This window comes from Phyllobates terribilis, unplaced genomic scaffold, assembly GCF_046119375.1.
Source record: "Phyllobates terribilis strain yellow unplaced genomic scaffold, ASM4611937v1 Scaffold_38__1_contigs__length_12584779, whole genome shotgun sequence".
In the NCBI taxonomy this organism is placed as follows: domain Eukaryota; kingdom Metazoa; phylum Chordata; class Amphibia; order Anura; family Dendrobatidae; genus Phyllobates; species Phyllobates terribilis.
The window spans coordinates 5,660,694-5,679,637 of NW_027362798.1; the positions used below are offsets into that span (position 1 = coordinate 5,660,694).

General features: G+C 50.8%; 1 long non-coding RNA gene across 1 annotated transcript in view; it reads left to right on the forward strand.

Annotated features, from left to right (window-relative positions):
• Positions 1–2,588: 2,588 nt before the first annotated feature.
• LOC141182961 (uncharacterized) overlaps positions 2,589–18,944 on the forward strand; it is a 77,579-nt gene continuing 61,223 nt past the window's right edge. The window contains exon 1 of the long non-coding RNA XR_012257985.1: positions 2,589–2,979. This is a non-coding gene — a long non-coding RNA (uncharacterized lncRNA). The remainder of the gene's footprint in view (positions 2,980–18,944) is intronic.

Consider the following 18,944-nt stretch of genomic DNA (forward strand, 5'->3'; position numbering starts at 1 on the left):
TACAACGAATCTACTGGAAAAAAAGCCCAGATACAACGAATCTACTGGAAAAAAGCCCAGATACAACGAATCTACTGGGAAAAAAGCCCAGATACAACGAATCTACTGGAAAAAAAGCCCAGATACAACGAATCTACTGGAAAAAAAGCCCAGATACAACGAATCTACTGGAAAAAAAGCCCAGATACAACGAATCTACTGGAAAAAAGCCCAGATACAACGAATCTACTGAAAAAAAGCCCAGATACAACGAATCTACTGGAAAAAAAGCCCAGATACAACGAATCTACTGGGAAAAAAGCCCAGATACAACGAATCTACTGGAAAAAAGCCCAGATACAACGAATCTACTGGAAAAAAGCCCAGATACAACGAATCTACTGGAAAAAAAGCCCAGATACAACGAATCTACTGGAAAAAAAGCCCAGATACAACGAATCTACTGGGAAAAAAAGCCCAGATACAACGAATCTACTGGGAAAAAAGCCCAGATACAACGAATCTACTGGAAAAAAGCCCAGATACAACGAATCTACTGGAAAAAAAGCCCAGATACAACGAATCTACTGGGAAAAAAGCCCAGATACAACGAATCTACTGGGAAAAAAGCCCAGATACAACGAATCTACTGGGAAAAAAGCCCAGATACAACGAATCTACTGGAAAAAAGCCCAGATACAACGAATCTACTGGAAAAAAGCCCAGATACAACGAATCTACTGGAAAAAAAGCCCAGATACAACGAATCTACTGGGAAAAAAGCCCAGATACAACGAATCTACTGGAAAAAAGCCCAGATACAACGAATCTACTGGAAAAAAAGCCCAGATACAACGAATCTACTGTAAAAAAAGCCCAGATACAACGAATCTACTGGAAAAAAAGCCCAGATACAACGAATCTACTGGAAAAAAAGCCCAGATACAACGAATCTACTGGAAAAAAAGCCCAGATACAACGAATCTACTGGAAAAAAGCCCAGATACAACGAATCTACTGGAAAAAAAGCCCAGATACAACGAATCTACTGGGAAAAAAGCCCAGATACAACGAATCTACTGGAAAAAAAGCCCAGATACAACGAATCTACTGGGAAAAAAGCCCAGATACAACGAATCTACTGGAAAAAAGCCCAGATACAACGAATCTACTGGAAAAAAGCCCAGATACAACGAATCTACTGGAAAAAAAGCCCAGATACAACGAATCTACTGGGAAAAAAGCCCAGATACAACGAATCTACTGGGAAAAAGCCCAGATACAACGAATCTACTGGAAAAAAGCCCAGATACAACGAATCTACTGGGAAAAAAGCCCAGATACAACGAATCTACTGGAAAAAAGCCCAGATACAACGAATCTACTGGGAAAAAAGCCCAGATACAACGAATCTACTGGAAAAAAGCCCAGATACAACGAATCTACTGGAAAAAAGCCCAGATACAACGAATCTACTGGGAAAAAAAGCCCAGATACAACGAATCTACTGGAAAAAAAAGCCCAGATACAACGAATCTACTGGGAAAAAAGCCCAGATACAACGAATCTACTGGGAAAAAAGCCCAGATACAACGAATCTACTGGGAAAAAAGCCCAGATACAACGAATCTACTGGAAAAAAAGCCCAGATACAACGAATCTACTGGAAAAAAAGCCCAGATACAACGAATCTACTGGAAAAAAGCCCAGATACAACGAATCTACTGGAAAAAAAGCCCAGATACAACGAATCTACTGGGAAAAAAGCCCAGATACAACAAATCTACTGGGAAAAAAGCCCAGATACAACGAATCTACTGGGAAAAAAGCCCAGATACAACTAATCTACTGGGAAAAAAGCCCAGATACAACGAATCTACTGGAAAAAAAGCCCAGATACAACGAATCTACTGGAAAAAAAGCCCAGATACAACGAATCTACTGGGAAAAAAAGTTTTATAGCTTTTAGAAGGCAAGGATAAAAAACAAATTGTAAAAGTGAAGATTATCCCACATGCACTTTGTCACCCAAGGATCTGCATAAACTGCAGCCGGCCCATCTCAGCACCACTTCTTTTGTTTGTGCTTTTTCCTTATTGCTTTCTGTGTCTTTTTAAAAGGGTTTTTCCATCATTTTTTTAAAGTAATTTTTTCCGATATCCAAAGCATTTAAAATTGTGTACGACCCTGTGCCGGATATAATAGAGCGACATTTTAGCACACTAGGAATATTCTTATAGTGCCACTAGATGGCGCTCTAATCCTGCATGCAGTACTGATGCTCCTGTCGGTGCTGCTTTCTATGAATATACATGTGTGTTTGATGCCCAGGAGAGAGCAGAGCTGAAAGGGGAATCTGTTATTAAAGCAAATAAAATGCCAATATTGTGTTATGGAAAGTTACAAATCTGTTATGGCCGTATGATGGTTCTCAGCTGGTTACAGTGCGATTAGCAGAGCTCTCTGATGTGGTATTTAGTCTCTGGGAAGTTATAACATATATGTTGATAGATCCAAAATAGTTTTACATCCAAAATTCAGTGCTGACTAATGTCACAGCATTTCTGACTTAAATGAATGTAACTAGATGAAACACTATTTTTGCTGCATGCAGCCACCACCAGGGGGAGCTGTTGACATGTGATTATGTACAGCTAGTATTGGACCCAACCGCAGCAGTAGAAGTCTGTCTCCAGTGAGCGCCCTCTAGTGCCAGCTGTATATAGCTGTAGTGAACTCATGCAGTGCTGGGTCTCAGAGCCGTTGCTACCTTCTTTTATGGTAGATTTGTACCTGATATTCAATGTAGAATTTGATGAATCTGCACTAATTGTGAATATATATTGCTCTCATTGCTTCTAAGATATGCTGGGCAAGTAGGTTATCTAATCGCTGGGATGAAGGACGCACAGGAAGCACAAATAGGAGACACTCTGCATTTACTGAAGCAGCCAGTGGCTCTGCCCGGCTTTAAGCCTGCGAAACCCATGGTGTTTGCAGGTGAGTTGAACCCTAATACAAATTAAATGGTCGCTGTACTTGATCTAATTCGATAGATAATGTGCAAAATCCCTTTATAAAGTTCAATTAAGTTGGAGTTACTTTTCAGGGGTTAGATAACCTAAAAGTGTCGGCCGGTAGGGTCTCCCTTTTGTCTAAGTGTAATTTGTCTCTAGCAGCAGAAACCCCCCTATATGGATTACCGGAAGTGGGGCTTGGCCTTTGTCTCTTTGTTCCTGCCTGTCAAACTGTATATGCAGGCTTAACAGAGATTCAGTCTTTCAGTTAATTGCAGGCATCTCATTAAGCAATGGCGGAAGCAATACGTGCTGAGTAATGAGAGAAGGGATGTCCCGGGACCTATAGTGCTGACAGAATGCTGATAATGAGGAATCGTCCACTTCAAAAGAGTGGATGGCAAGTTACAGAGCATGTGTATTGGTACTGTTCCAGGACATACTGTTTTATCTACAGTCCATTTAGAATCAAAACTCTGTTCTACATAATATTGTACATGGAACAGAGTATTATGCCAATGTAACTGCAACACGCATCGAAGTCAAAATCTCAGCAGAATTACACCTATAGCCCCCTCAGACTATGCAAAACACCAATTGAGCTTTAACAACTTCAGCTCAAGTGCTCAAAAACTGTGTAATGGGGTCGGAAAGCTATTGTACAGTATACAGTATATATTTTATTAGCGTAATATTAAAACCTGTATTACAAGAGCACTTAGTTCAAGATTCAGCCTCCAGATGGCGTGACATCAGAGATTAGACACATCTGCAAGAGCGTCCTCAACAATGAATATATAGTCAATCACAGGGACTAGACGTGTAATGTATCAGTACAACAGTATAACGAGTGTTGTGTAGAGATGAGCGAACCCGAACTGTAAAGTTTGGGGTTCATACCGGACACCTAGTGTCCAATGCTGAACTCCGAACACTGACAAGTCCGTTTTAAGAGTGAGAGACCTCCTAGCCCTTACTACGACCATTTTACAGCATCAAAGTTTGTGTCTCCATTGTCTTCTATGGGGTTCGGGTTCAAGTTCTGGTACCCGAACCAAACTTTGGACTAAAGTTTGGTCGAAACCGAACATCCACGGGGTTCGCTCATCCCTAGTGTAGTGTAAATTCTACATATTTTGCGCCTGAGTACCAGTAATGAGGAGAGCCTTACCCATTATGTGCCTGCCACTCTCCTAAACACGCGTTTCACTTTTTTAGCTTCTTCAGAGGGACACAGAGTTAACCAAACACTGCCCCCCGGGCACCAGATGTAACCCACTGTATCAATTCCTTTAAGGCTAAAGTTACAGCTATAGAATAGATTGACCTTGGCAATTCAAGTGCTTTCTTGTGGGAAGTATGTGCACCTCCCGATCATTTCAGTGGAGAGCGACCATTCCCAGCCACCTCTATTGAGAATCCATGACAGGCACAGGCGCTGTACCCTCGCCTGTCACACTTTAGTAATCCTACTAATTCCTTGTAACAGCCAGGAACGCCTCCACGATTGGATTAGGAACGGTGATCACAGAGTAGATAAATGCCAGAGAACCTTTATTCTGCAGCCGCATCTTTCATCCCATTAGACTCGGCCTATTTTACAGAAGCCGAGATAATTGAGGAGAGATGTAAGGAAGGAACCTCACGATCCTCCAGGACTAGTCAGCTCAGAGCCGTGACGTGTGGACAAGGTTTTTCTACATTGTGGGGAATTTAGGGAGCGCTGCAGCAAGGGGGTTGGTAATGACACGCCACCGTGACACATAATGCATGGACTGTCTCCTCTCATTTGTTCTTTGAAGCTTGTTTTCCTCGTGAGTGATGCTCGGCGCATGAGAAAAGCCCAAACAATTAACATCAAATGGGTTTTCTGCGATTTGTAAAATCCTGTGCCCCGCTGATCCCCCGCTGCGGCTCCCCATAGGTGGATTATAATGAGGGCAATCCGGGCTACCGCCCGGGGCCTCGGGTCTCTATGACCGGATTGCCCTCATTATATGTGCAGCCCCGCGGCACATACCGGCAGACAGTGGCAGGGGGGGCCCCGGACCACTCCCCCAGCAGCGGTGCACAGCCGCTGCTTCTTCTTTGGACGGGCCAGCACTGCAGCAGTTAACTTCCCTCTGCTGGCCCGGCCGCGTCAGTGCTAGGAGACACGGCCCTGTGCGCGGCCGTGTCTCCTAGCTGTGACGTCACGCAGTGCGTGCCCGGCCTGCACTGCTACTTACCACCGGATAGGAGCAGGAGCCAGGAGGACTGGAGCCAAGCCGGGGGATGGTGTGTGTGTGTGTGTGTGTGTGTCTGTCTGTGTGTGTGTGAGTGTGAGTCTGTCTGTGTGTATGTATGTATGTGTGTGCAGGCAGATATCATTGTGTGATGTCTGTTTATATGTATTTTTGTGTTTCAAATGTGTTTATGCGTGTATGTATATGTCTGTATATGTTTGTGTGTGTGCGTGACTGCGTGCGGCCTCCTGCTGAGTATAGATGGCGATGTGTGGCCTCCTGCTGTCTCTGGGGGGGGGGCGCCGTGCGGCCTCCCGCTGTGTATAGGTGGCTCCGTGCTGCCTCACGCTGTGTATAGATGGCTACGTGCGGCCTCCCGCTGTGTATAGATGGCACCGTGCGGCCTCCCGCTGTGTATAGATGGCACCGTGCGGCCTCCCGCTGTGTATAGATGGCTACGTGCGGCCTCCCGCTGTGTATAGATGGCTACATGCGGCTTCCTGCCGTGTATAGATGGCTCCGTGCTGCCTCCCGCTGTGTATAGATGGCTACGTGCGGCCTCCCGCTGTGTATAGATGGCTACATGCGGCTTCCTGCCGTGTATAGATGGCTCCGTGCTGCCTCACGCTGTGTATAGATGGCTCCGTGCGGCCTCACGCTGTGTATAGGTGGCTCCGTGCGGCCTCCCGCTGTGTATAGATGGCTCCGTGCTGCCTCACGCTGTGTATAGATGGCTCCGTGCGGCCTCCCGCTGTGTATAGATGGCACCGTGCGGCCTCCCGCTGTGTATAGATGGCACCGTGCGGCCTCCCGCTGTGTATAGATGGCACCGTGCGGCCTCCCGCTGTGTATAGATGGCACCGTGCGGCCTCCTGCTGTGTATAGATGCCAGCGTGCGGTCTACTGCTGTGTATAGATGGCACCGTGTGGCCTCCTGCTGTGTATAGATGGCACCGTGCGGCTCCCTGCTGTGTATAGATAGCTACGTGCGGCCTCCCGCTGTGTATAGATGGCTACATGCAGCCTCCCGTTGTGTATAGATGGCTACGTGCGGCCTCCCGCTGTGTATAGATGGCTACGTGCGGCCTCCTGCCGTGTATAGATGGCTACGTGTGGCCTCCTGCTGTGTATAGATGGCTACGTGCGGCCTCCTGCTGTGTATAGATGGCTACGTGCGGCCTCCCGCTGTGTATAGATGGCGCAGTGCGGCCTCCTGCTGTGTATAGATGGTTACGTGTGCTCAATATTGAGTCATAAAATTACCTGCCAGGGACATGCGGATGTGAAGCGTTCTTCACATGCATTTCCGCATGCGGGTTGACAAGCGCTTTCCAAGCGATTTTAGCATCACTTGGAAAGTACTTGACAACTTGGTCACACTATATAAATCCATGCAACCGGCATGGATTTATATAGTGTGACCATAAAAGAATGGTAAAAAATAAATATATACTTACCTTCTGATGGCCTGTCGACGTCAGCGGTCGCGTGACCCGTCACATGACTAAATGACGTCACGGCAGGTCCTTTTCAGACCATCGCGAGCTGCCGGCAAGCCAGGACGCATCGGATAAAGACACCGGGGGCCATCAGAAGGTAAGTATAATATTTATTTTTTATTTTATTCTTTTTTTACAGGTTCTATGGTACCCGGGTCCGGAGGAGAGTCTCCTTTTCTCCAAACCCAGGTACCATCCGCACATTGAAACGCATGGAATCTGCATGTACAGATGCAGTGATGCGGATTCCATGTGTTCCAATGCAAGTCAATGGCGGCGAAAGCGCCACGCTTCCGCAAAATAATTGTTATTGCTGCGGATTTTTCCGCAATGATAATCCGCAGCGGAAATTTACACAGCATGTGAACAGCACATGCGGATTATCATTGGGGAACATGGCAGACCTTCTACCAAGCGTTTTTTAAGCGTTTCTGCAGCGGAATTGCCGCTGCGGAAAAGCTTAAAAAACGCGTAGTGGGCACAGCATAAAAAAAATTATTATAATTAATATTGTGCCAAATTAATTTCACGTGAACTATCACATGATCTATCACAGGGGATCATGTGACATGTCATACATACAGGTATATGTGCATGTGTGTGTGTGTGTGGGGGGGGAAGGGGCCGCGCCTTCTAAACTGCCCGGGGCACTTGCTACTCTTAATCCACCCCTGTGGCTCCCCCACACCCACCACCATGCGGCCATACAATAATATAGTATTCGGACTATAAGACGCACCCCCCACTTTCCTCCAAAATTTTGGAGGAAAAAAGTGCATCTTATAGTCCGAAAAATACGGTTATTATTAAGAATAGGAGATTTATTTTTTTTTTAAATGTAGGTACGATTCAATTATTCCCAAGATCTCGCCCCATGGATGGATCCTTTGTATTTGCAATTGGTGGAGGAAGGGCATTGCTAACAATAGGAATTCCAGAGAATGGAGGACTTAACTACAACTCCCAGTATGTCCTTAGCAATGGTAAGGAGATACTGGGAGTTGTTACCAGTCATCATCAGACTGTGGACCGTATAGGAACCAATGTACTGATTAGATGCAAAAAAAAGTAACTTACATTTTGGGATATATATTACATGATTTAGGTCCTATAATTTTGAGCAGATTAGTGCGAATCTGAGACCCTGATCACTCAGAAGATCTCTTAGAAGTGAAGAGGTGAGGAGACATGACTATGACTTTCTGCTGCATTTGCTCCGCTCAGTGTACTCTCCTATCTACTGAGCTGCGCTCTTCTAGGAGGTCTTTTAAGCAAAGGAGCAAAGGATTGGGGTCCCCACAAATCTGCTCAGAATTAATGACCCTAAATCACATTAAAAACGTCCCAAAAGTTGATTTACTCTTTAAGGTTAATTTACTTACACACACACACACTGTATACGCCGTACGCACCACACACACACACACACACACACACACACACTGTATACTCCGTACGCACCACACACACTGTATACGCCGTACACGCCACACACACTGTATACGCTGTACATACCACATACACAGTATACGCCGTACACGCCACACACACACTGTATACGCTGTACATACCACATACACTGTATACGGCGTACGCACCACACACACACACACACTGTATACTCCATACGCAACACACACACACACACACTGAATACGGCATACGCACCACATACACTGTATACGCCGTACGCACCACACACACACACTGTATACGGCGTACGCACCACACACACACTGTATACGCCGTACGCACCACACACACACACACTGTATACGCCGTACATACCACATGCACTGTATACGCCGTACGCACCACACACACACACACTGTATACGCCGTACACACCACACACACTGTATACGCTGTACATACCACATACACTGTATACGCCGTACACACCACACACACACACACTGTATACGCCGTACACACCACATACACTGTATACGCCGTACACACCACACACACACACACTGTATACGCCGTATGCAACACACACACACACACACACACACACTGTATATGCTGTACATACCACATACACTGTATACGCTGTACGCACCACCACACACACTGTATACGCCGTACACACCACACACACACTGTATACGCCGTACACACCACACACACTGTATACGCCGTACACACCACATACACTGTATATGCCGTACACACCACATACACTGTATACGCCGTACATACCACATACACTGTATACGCCGTACGCACCACACACACACACACACACTGTATACGCTGTACATACCACATACACTGTATATGCCGTATGCACCACCACACACACTGTATACGCCGTACACACCACACACACACACACTGTATACGCTGTACATACCACATACAGTGTATACACCATATGCACCACCACATACACTGTATACGCCGTACACACCACACACACACTGTATATGACGCGCCCCCTGGGCCAGTGCTGTTTGGGATACCCGGAGCCGGATCAGATGGGGGTTGTAGTCTCCGAGTGGCGGCGACCCGGTCCGTGCCCAGGGTGTCAAACTCAGTGTGCGGCAGTCTTTACAGATGTTGTTAGATGTTCTTAGTGTCGACTACGCCACCCGTTGATTTGCGGTCAAAAGGCCGCCGCTGCAGAAGGGTCCGCTGAGGCTGGTGGTGTGTGTGCAGCTGTGGTAGTATAACCCCCAACGGGAGGGGTATAGCCTCAGGGGGTCAGATGTAGAGGATGGTGGTTGTGAAGGTGCAGTAGAGTTTAGTAAGAAGACTCAGAGTCGGGCTGTGCAGTTCAGGGGTTTTACTTACTGATGTTCTTTTGGTCACTCTGGCCTTGAGTGACCACCCGAGCCGTGCTGCGTCCACCAGGTCCTGGACTCGGCCAACCCCCAAGCAATTCTGGAGCGTGGTCCTGAGCTCTTTTCTGACTTTCCCTTCTACTGGCCGTTCCCACCAGGGATCCACTTATGTCCGGCTCCCTCGGGCCTCTTGTTGGTTGTCCCTCTTCTGGGTTCCCTGACCCTATGCTTGGTGTGCCTTTCTAGTGGATTTGGTGAGGGTCGTGGCAGATCCTGACCACGACCTCCGGTTCCTGGCTAAGGTGTGCTTTGGCCTCTGCCAGCTTGGGATCCGGTACCCTTGTTCGCCAACCCTTCACCCTTTTGTCTGTATTCTGGGATCTTGGGGTTCTTTCTTCTTTCCTCTCTGGGCCTTCCTTTCTCCTCTCTCTCTCTCTCAGACTTGGCCTTGGAGCTGGGCCCAGCCGGAACCACAGCTCCCTGTCAGCCCTTCTGGCTGAGCTTCTCTGCTCTGCTCCTCTGGCTCTACAAAAGACCCTGTTCTAAGATGGTGCCCACCTTATATACTCCCTCTATGTGTGAGCTCAGGTGACCAGCACCCAATGAGCTCCTAGCCTTACCCAGACTGCTCCCCCTATCTGCCCCTACACTACTGGGATGTTCCACCCCCCTCCCACTCCAGCCAGGGACAGACGCTGTCGTACCTGCACATATCTCTGGTGGGAGTACAGTAGTTCTGTCCCCCGGAAATGGGATGTATGTAGTGTATGCAGCCTACTGAGCTCAGTTCCACACTCCATCCTTACCCGGGAGTGGAATACCACACCTCTGGCTTGAGGTGTAATACCCCTGTAGCAGCCGAGTCCTCAGGGTGCTACATTCCCCCCTGGTAAATCACAGCACGTCCTCGGGCTGTAAAAGAATAAAAACATCCACAAACATACAATTCTTTTCATAAAACATAAACATATAAAACATATAAAAACATCATATATATTATCAACAGCATATTAAACTTTTTCATATAAATATTCTTGTTCCTCCGGCCACGGTGCAACTTGTGACCGGGTAAAGTGCGACAGTCTCTTGTAGTTTCCTATAAAACCAGTAGGGGGCTCCTTAGAAAGCGCAACTATATACAGGGGAAATGTGGCCGCTCTCAGTCCTCGGCCAGGTATTAGGAAAGGATGACCGCTCTCAGTCCTCGGTCAGTGGGAATAGGGACATACGGGTACAGTTCACACTTGTCCCAACGGGGAACATATTTAAATCAGCAACAGTTCTTATATCCCGACGGGTAACTATGTACAGTTTCACGATACCGTACTCTAATGACGGCGTCCTCCTGCTCCTCCTTGCAAGTAGGCTTCAGACCCGTCCGGGTCCTCTTGCTCCTCCTCACACCGCAGCTCCTCCTCCGTCAGCCGGTGTACATGGAGAGCGTAGGGTCCTTTGGCACACTTGTGCCGGGTGAATGTGACCTCATCCCCAACGTATAGGTCACGACCTCTGTGTCCCTCCGGCAGATGGCTTTCTACGTCTCTGCGGGTGACAAAGACGTCGCCGGGGGTGTGATGATCCCTGATGAAACCCCAACCGTGCTGCAGTTGGAATTTAATCACAGTCCCGGTGGCACGGGGACCGTGTGCTGCACGGGGGTTCCTCCTGGTCCGGCTCTTCTGCTCTGCGCTTTGTATTTGCAGCCGCTGCTCACGGACCCGCCTCTCTCTCCGTTCTCGCTCGAAGACCTCTAGCTGCTGGCGGCAGCACTCCGCACGTTCAGCTGCGGCCGCCCGAGTTTCCTGGGTGAACCCCATGAGGTCTCCTCCAGTGGGGTCCCACTCAAACTGTGCCTCCTCCAGCGGGGGCGGGGTCCTCTTGACGAGCTTCGGAGCCGGAATCAGGGGCTCGCACAGGGGCCTTGCTTTTTGGAGTTCCAGTTGATAATACTCCGGTGGCCATATAAAGGGCTGCCCATCCGGGCAAGTGTGCTGGGCAAATAAGTCTTCACCCAGGTGCGGCACTCTAGATGTTGAGGGCGCAGTGGTGGTAGCGGCGCCCGGGTTTACCAGGCCTTGCGACCAGGCTTGGGGCACCCTAAAGGTAAAGGGCACCGTAAGGACGGCGGCGCCCGGGGTTACTCGGCCCTGCGACCAGGCCGGTGGCTCGGTGGAGGTAGAAGGCGCTGTTGGCTCTGCAGCGCCCGGGGGCACTCGACCTTGCGACCAGGCCGATGGTGTTTCCTGCTTGGCCGCGCTCAGGGTTGGGGCGCGTGACGTCACAGAGGTCGCGGCCGCGGCTTCTGCTTGAGGCCTAGTCTGGAGCGGTGACGGTGCAACGACGGGCACGGCAGGGGGAATTTCGGGCTCTGCGACGGGTAGCTGGGGCAGGCTCACGGTTTCTCGGCTCGGGGTAGTGACGTCCCCTTTACCTGCCTCCGTCTCTTCAGCTCCTTCCTCGGCGTCGTCTCCGGCCTTGATTCCTCCTGCACCATCCTCAGAGGCGGTCTGACTCCTCGTCTCGGGTGGCGTGCTCCGCTGGCGGGTTCCAGCCTGCTGGGCCATCTCTCTGCTCCACTCCGTCAGCGTTTCTCGCTGCACCTGGGCCATCCTCCGTGCGAGGCGCTCCAGCGCGGTCTGTGCACACTCCCGGTCTCGGGGGAGCTGTGCCAGTATCTCCACCAGGCCTAGTGGGGTGGTCGCTTGCAGCAGGCTCCTGACCACAGGGTCGGTGCTGCCTGACTCTCCCTCCATCTCCGGGTGCGACTTCTCTGGACTCTTCTCCAGACTCCTCATCTCCGGGTGCGCTCTCTCCAGACTCCTCCAGGCTGCACCCATCTTCTCTCTTTTGTTCTGTCCCCGCCCACATTGAGGATGGTCCCGGGACAACTTGGTGATTGTCAGTTCCAGGGGCAGTTCCCTCACGCTGATGGACACTTCTATCATCACAGTCTCTGTTGGTGGGGGAGGTTTCCGCTTTTGGCGCCATTCTTCGACCTGGCCCACGATGGGAGGTGGCCTCTTGCCACCCTCTGGCACGCCCATAATGGCGTCCGCTCTTCCAAGGCGGGAAATCTTCTTCTGATGGCGGGAAACGTCTCCCAGTGGCGGGAAACTCCGTGGATGGCGGGAAAAAGCTGCAAATGGCGGGCAACCAGCGGGAAACGACCTGTGATGGGGTCCGATGGCGGGGACCCTCTAGAACCGGCGGGAGACTTCTTTTTGAGGTAAAGGTGAACTTTTCTTCAGGCACGCAGTACCCGGTTGTTGCGGGCACGTTATCCTGCCGACTACGCCAATGTTGACGCGCCCCCTGGGCCAGTGCTGTTTGGGATACCCGGAGCCGGATCAGATGGGGGTTGTAGTCTCCGAGTGGCGGCGACCCGGTCCGTGCCCAGGGTGTCAAACTCAGTGTGCGGCAGTCTTTACAGATGTTGTTAGATGTTCTTAGTGTCGACTACGCCACCCGTTGATTTGCGGTCAAAAGGCCGCCGCTGCAGAAGGGTCCGCTGAGGCTGGTGGTGTGTGTGCAGCTGTGGTAGTATAACCCCCAACGGGAGGGGTATAGCCTCAGGGGGTCAGATGTAGAGGATGGTGGTTGTGAAGGTGCAGTAGAGTTTAGTAAGAAGACTCAGAGTCGGGCTGTGCAGTTCAGGGGTTTTGGCCTCTGCCAGCTTGGGATCCGGTACCCTTGTTCGCTAACCCTTCACCCTTTTGTCTGTATTCTGGGATCTTGGGGTTCTTTCTTCTTTCCTCTCTGGGCCTTCCTTTCTCCTCTCTCTCTCTCTCAGACTTGGCCTTGGAGCTGGGCCCAGCCGGAACCACAGCTCCCTGTCAGCCCTTCTGGCTGAGCTTCTCTGCTCTGCTCCTCTGGCTCTACAAAAGACCCTGCTCTAAGATGGTGCCCACCTTATATACTCCCTCTATGTGTGAGCTCAGGTGACCAGCACCCAATGAGCTCCTAGCCTTACCCAGACTGCTCCCCCTATCTGCCCCTACACTACTGGGATGTTCCACCCCCCTCCCACTCCAGCCAGGGACAGACGCTGTCGTACCTGCACATATCTCTGGTGGGAGTACAGTAGTTCTGTCCCCCGGAAATTGGATGTATGTAGTGTATGCAGCCTACTGAGCTCAGTTCCACACTCCATCCTTACCCGGGAGTGGAATACCACACCTCTGGCTTGAGGTGTAATACCCCTGTAGCAGCCGAGTCCTCAGGGTGCTACATATACGCCGTACGCACCACCACACACACGCAGTCTGTATACATCGTATGCACCACACACACGCACTCTGTATACACCGTACGCACCACACACACTGTATACGCCGTACGCACCACACATCCACTGTATACGCCATACTCACCACACACACTCTGTATACGCCGTACACACCACACACACACACACACTGTATACGCCGTACGCACCACCACACACACAAGCACTCTGTATACACCGTACGCACCACACTCACGCACTCTGTATACACCATACACACCACACACACACTGTATATGCCGTACACAGTGGCGTACTGCCAATGGCGGCAGACCAGGCGACTGCTATGGGGCCCGTGAGCCGAGGGGGCCCCATAGCAGTCCAGGGGTGGATATACCGCGACCGGTGCAGCTGCGCCGGGTCCCCACCATGCAGCTGCACAAAGGGGCCCACAAGGTGCAGCTGCTCCCTGCACGCGGCGGTCAGGGAGTGATCCCTACAGCTCCGCTGCTGTCAGGAGGAGAATAGCAGCGGAGCTGGAGGGTTCATCCTCTACTTCCTCCCTGACCCAGGCGCGCGCAGCTTGATGACGTCATCATGCAGCGCGCGCCTGGGTCAGGAAGAAAGCTGCCGGCAACCAGGAGGATGCTGCTGCAGGGGAGCGAGCTGAGGTAAGTTTTTTTTTTTTTTACTGAAATGCTGGGGAGGGGATGGGGCTGGGAAGAGCAATAATGGGGCGGATAGAGCTGGGGAGAGCAATGATGGGGATGGTGGGAGAGAGCAATGATGGGGGTGCTGGGAGAGAGCAATGATGGGGGTGCTGGGAGAGAGCAATGATGGGGGTGCTGGGACAGAGCAATGATGGGGGGCTGGGAGAGAGCAATGATGGAGGTGCTGGGACAGAGTAATGATGGGGGTGCTGAGAGGAAATGATGGGGGTGCTGGGAGAGAGCAATGATGGGAGTGCTGGGAGAAGCAATGATGGAGGTGCTGGGACAGAGCAATGATGGGGGGCTGGGACAGCGCAATGATGGAGGTGCTGGGACAGCGCAATGATGGGGGTGCTGGACAGAGCAATGATGGGGGTTGGGAGAGAGCAATGATGGGGGTGGTGGGACAGAGCAATGATGCAGGTGCTAAGAGAGAGAGCAATGATGGGGGTGCTGGGAGAGAGCAATGATGGGGGTGCTGGGAGAGAGCAATGGTGGGGGTGCTGGGAGAGAGCAATGGTGGGGGTGCTGGGACAGAGCAATGGTGGGGGGCTGGGAGAGAGAAATGATGTGGGGCTGGGAGAGAGCAATGATGGAGGTGCTGGGACAGAGAAATGATGGGGGTGCTGGGAGAGAGCAATGATGGGAGTGCTGGGAGAAGCAATGATGGAGGTGCTGGGACAGAGCAATGATGGGGGGTTGGGAGAGAGCAATGATGGGGGGCTGGGACAGAGCAATGATGGAGATGCTGGGACAGAGCAATGATGGGGGGCTGGGACAGAGCAATGATGGAGGTGCTGAGACAGCGCAATGATGGGGGTGCTGGACAGAGCAATGATGGGGGTTGGGAGAGAGCAATGATGGGGGTGGTGGGACAGAGCAATGATGCAGGTGCTAAGAGAGAGAGCAATGATGGGGGTGCTGGGAGAGAGCAAAGATGGGGGTGCTGGGAGAGAGCAACGATGAGGGTGCTGGGACAGCAATGACGTGGGTGCTGGGAGAGAGCAATGATGGGGTGCTGGGAGAGAGCAATGATGGGGGTGCTGGGAGAGAGCAATGATGGGGGTGCTGGGAGAGAGCAATGGTGGGGGTGCTGGGACAGAGCAATGGTGGGGGGCTGGGAGAGAGCAATGGTGGGGGGCTGGGAGAGAGCAATGGTGGGGGGCTGGGAGAGAGCAATGATGTGAGGCTGGGAGAGAGCAATGATGGAGGTGCTGGGACAGAGAAATGATGGGGGTGCTGGGAGAGAGCAATGATGGGAGTGCTGGGAGAAGCAATGATGGAGGTGCTGGGACAGAGCAATGATGGAGGTGCTGAGACAGCGCAATGATGGGGGTGCTGGACAGAGCAATGATGGGGGTTGGAAGAGAGCAATGATGGGGGTGGTGGGACAGAGCAATGATGCAGGTGCTAAGAGAGAGAGCAATGATGGGGGTGCTGGGGGAGAGCAAAGATGGGGGTGCTGGGAGAGAGCAACGATGAGGGTCCTGGGACAGAGCAATGACGTGGGTGCTGGGACAGAGCAATGATGGGGGTGCTGGGAGAGAGTAATGATGGGGGTGCTGGGAGAGAGTAATGATGGGGGTGCTGGGAGAGAGCAATGACAAGGGTGCTGGGAGAGAGCAATGATGGGGGTGCTGGGAGAGAGCAATTATGGGGGTTTCACTTTGCTTGTACTGTGAAGCCTTGTATGTTTTCCGCGTGCACATAGCCTTACAGTTAATTGGGGAGAGTCACAGAGACTGAATAATTTATATTATTGGCCGGTGCAGATTATAGTTAATGGGGGGCACAGTGCTGCTTATCACTTTATATTTTGATTACTAGGTGGTTAATAGTATATTAATGGGGGGGGGGTTACATATCTGTATTCGAGGACGCAGAGCGGGGGAGACACATGTATACATACAATATGTGACCTTGTTATTTTCTAGGCTGGAGATCATCGTGACAAGACGAGACGTGGCTGGGAGATGTCGACATGAAGGTCTGACCAGATGGAGAAGAAGCAGCAGAAACCGACTCTGATCAGATGTGACGACAGCGGTAAGTGCCTGGATGTAAATATTATTCTGTATCTGCACTGTGTGACTTGGAGTGATAATGTTTTCTGTAAAATCCCTTAGGCTGCATTCTCACATTTGTGTGAAATGTCCGTGTGCTGCCAGATCTTTTTATCGGATGGTCCACGGACTCGTACAGTTTTATAGATCCATTCACACATCCATGAAAATCACGGATCTGAGAATGAGATCTAAGAGGGTCAGAGAATGTCCTGTTCTGATCCGATATTGAATAGGACATGCTCAATGCAGGGCAGCACACCGACACTGCACACAGATGCAGGAATGTAGCCTTATTATGTATAGGACAGTCCCTTAGTATATAGTGTACTCACTTACTATGTATAGCGCCATCCTTAGTTATATAGTTTCCTCTTTTATTATGTATAACACCCTCCCTTATTATGTACCATCCTCTCTAGCGGCTCACAGTTGGGGGATCATACTATGTTGGGGTCAGCATACTTTACCCTGGGAGTTGAGGTGGGGTACAGTAGGGTCATTATACTGTGCATGTGGAGGAATTCACCATGGGGGTATTATACTGTGTTTGGGGGGCCCTTTTATTGGCATCACACTTTATGGGGCAATGAAAGAGATCTAGGACGTCAGCAGGAGGAAAATTACTATGTAAAGATGGAAAGTTGTGAGATCTGATCTTTGGTGACCCCGACAATTATTTAATTATTTTTTTGGGGGGGGGGGGGGGCAATTAGAGCTTCTGCTATGGGGCCCCATGATTCCTATGTATGCCCCTGGCCGTACATACCACATACACTGTATACGCCGTATACACCACCACACACACACACTGTATACGCCGTATGCACCACACACACACACACACACTGTATACGCCGTACGCACCACCACACACACGCACTCTGTATACACCCTGCGCACCACACACACACACACACACACACACACACACACACACTGTATATGCCGTAAGCACCACACACACACTATATACGCCGTATTCACCACACATACCCTGTATACGCCGTATGCAACACCACACACACTGTATACGCCATACGCACCCCCCCCACACACACTGTATACACCGTACGCACCCCCCCACACACACTGTATACGCTGTATGCACCACCACACACGCTCTGTATACGCCGTACGCACCACCACACACACTCTGTATACGCTGTACGCACCACACACACAATGTATACGGCGTATGCACCACACACATTGTATACACCGTACACACCACACACACACACACTGTATACGCCATACGCACCACACACACTGTATACGCCGTACGCACCACACACTGTATACGCCGTACGCACCACACACTGTATACGCCGTACGCACCACACACACACTGTATACGCCATACGCACAACACACACACTGTATACGCCGTATGCAACACACACTGTATACGCCGCACGCACCACACACACACTGTATACGCCATACGCACAACACACACACTGTATAAGCTGCACACACCACACACACAGTATACGCCGTATGCACAACACACACACTGTATATGCTGTACACACCACACACACTGTATATGCCGTACGCACCACCACACACACACACACTCTGTATACGCCGTACGCACCACACACACGGTATACGCCGTACGCAGCCTCTTGCGTGGTACCACCAGCGGAACACTGTCGCAAACACGCCGCCGCCGGGATCAGCCGAATGATTCACTGACTGCCGCCATCTTTGTACAGGAGGAGCGCATGCACAGATTTAATGTGACCGCCGCTATCTGCCTGCACAAAGATGGCGGCGATCTGATTTACTGCGTGGGGAGACAGCTCAAACGAGAGAACACATGAGGGAAGAAGACAGCACAGGGGTGGAGAGAGAGAGCAGACAAGGGGGAGAGCACATGGGGTACACAGGTCAAAGAAGAGATCACATAAGAGGAGAAGACAGCAGATGGGGAGAGAGAAAGCACACAGGGGGGAAAGAGACAGAGCACAGGGGGGAGACAGCTCAAACGGGACAGCACATGAAGAGAGAACACAGTACAGGAAGGAGAGAGACAGCAGACAAGGGGGAGAGCACATGGGGTAGACAGGTCAAAGAAGAGATCACATAAGAGGAGAAGACAGCAGATGGGAGAGAGAGAAAGTGCACAGGGGGAGAGAGACAGAGCACAGGGGGGAGACAGCTCAAACGGGACAGCACATGAAGGGAGAACACAGCACAGGAAGGAGAGAGACCGCAGACAAGGGGGAGAGCACATGGGGTACACAGGTCAAAGAAGAGAGCACATGAGAGGAGAAGACAGCAGATGGGGGAGAGAGAAAGTGCACAGAGGGAGAGAGACAGAGCACAGGGGGGAGACAGCTCAAACGGGACAGCACATGAGGGGAGAACACAGCACATGAAGGAGAGAGACAGCAGACAAGGGGGAGAGCACATGGGGTAGACAGGT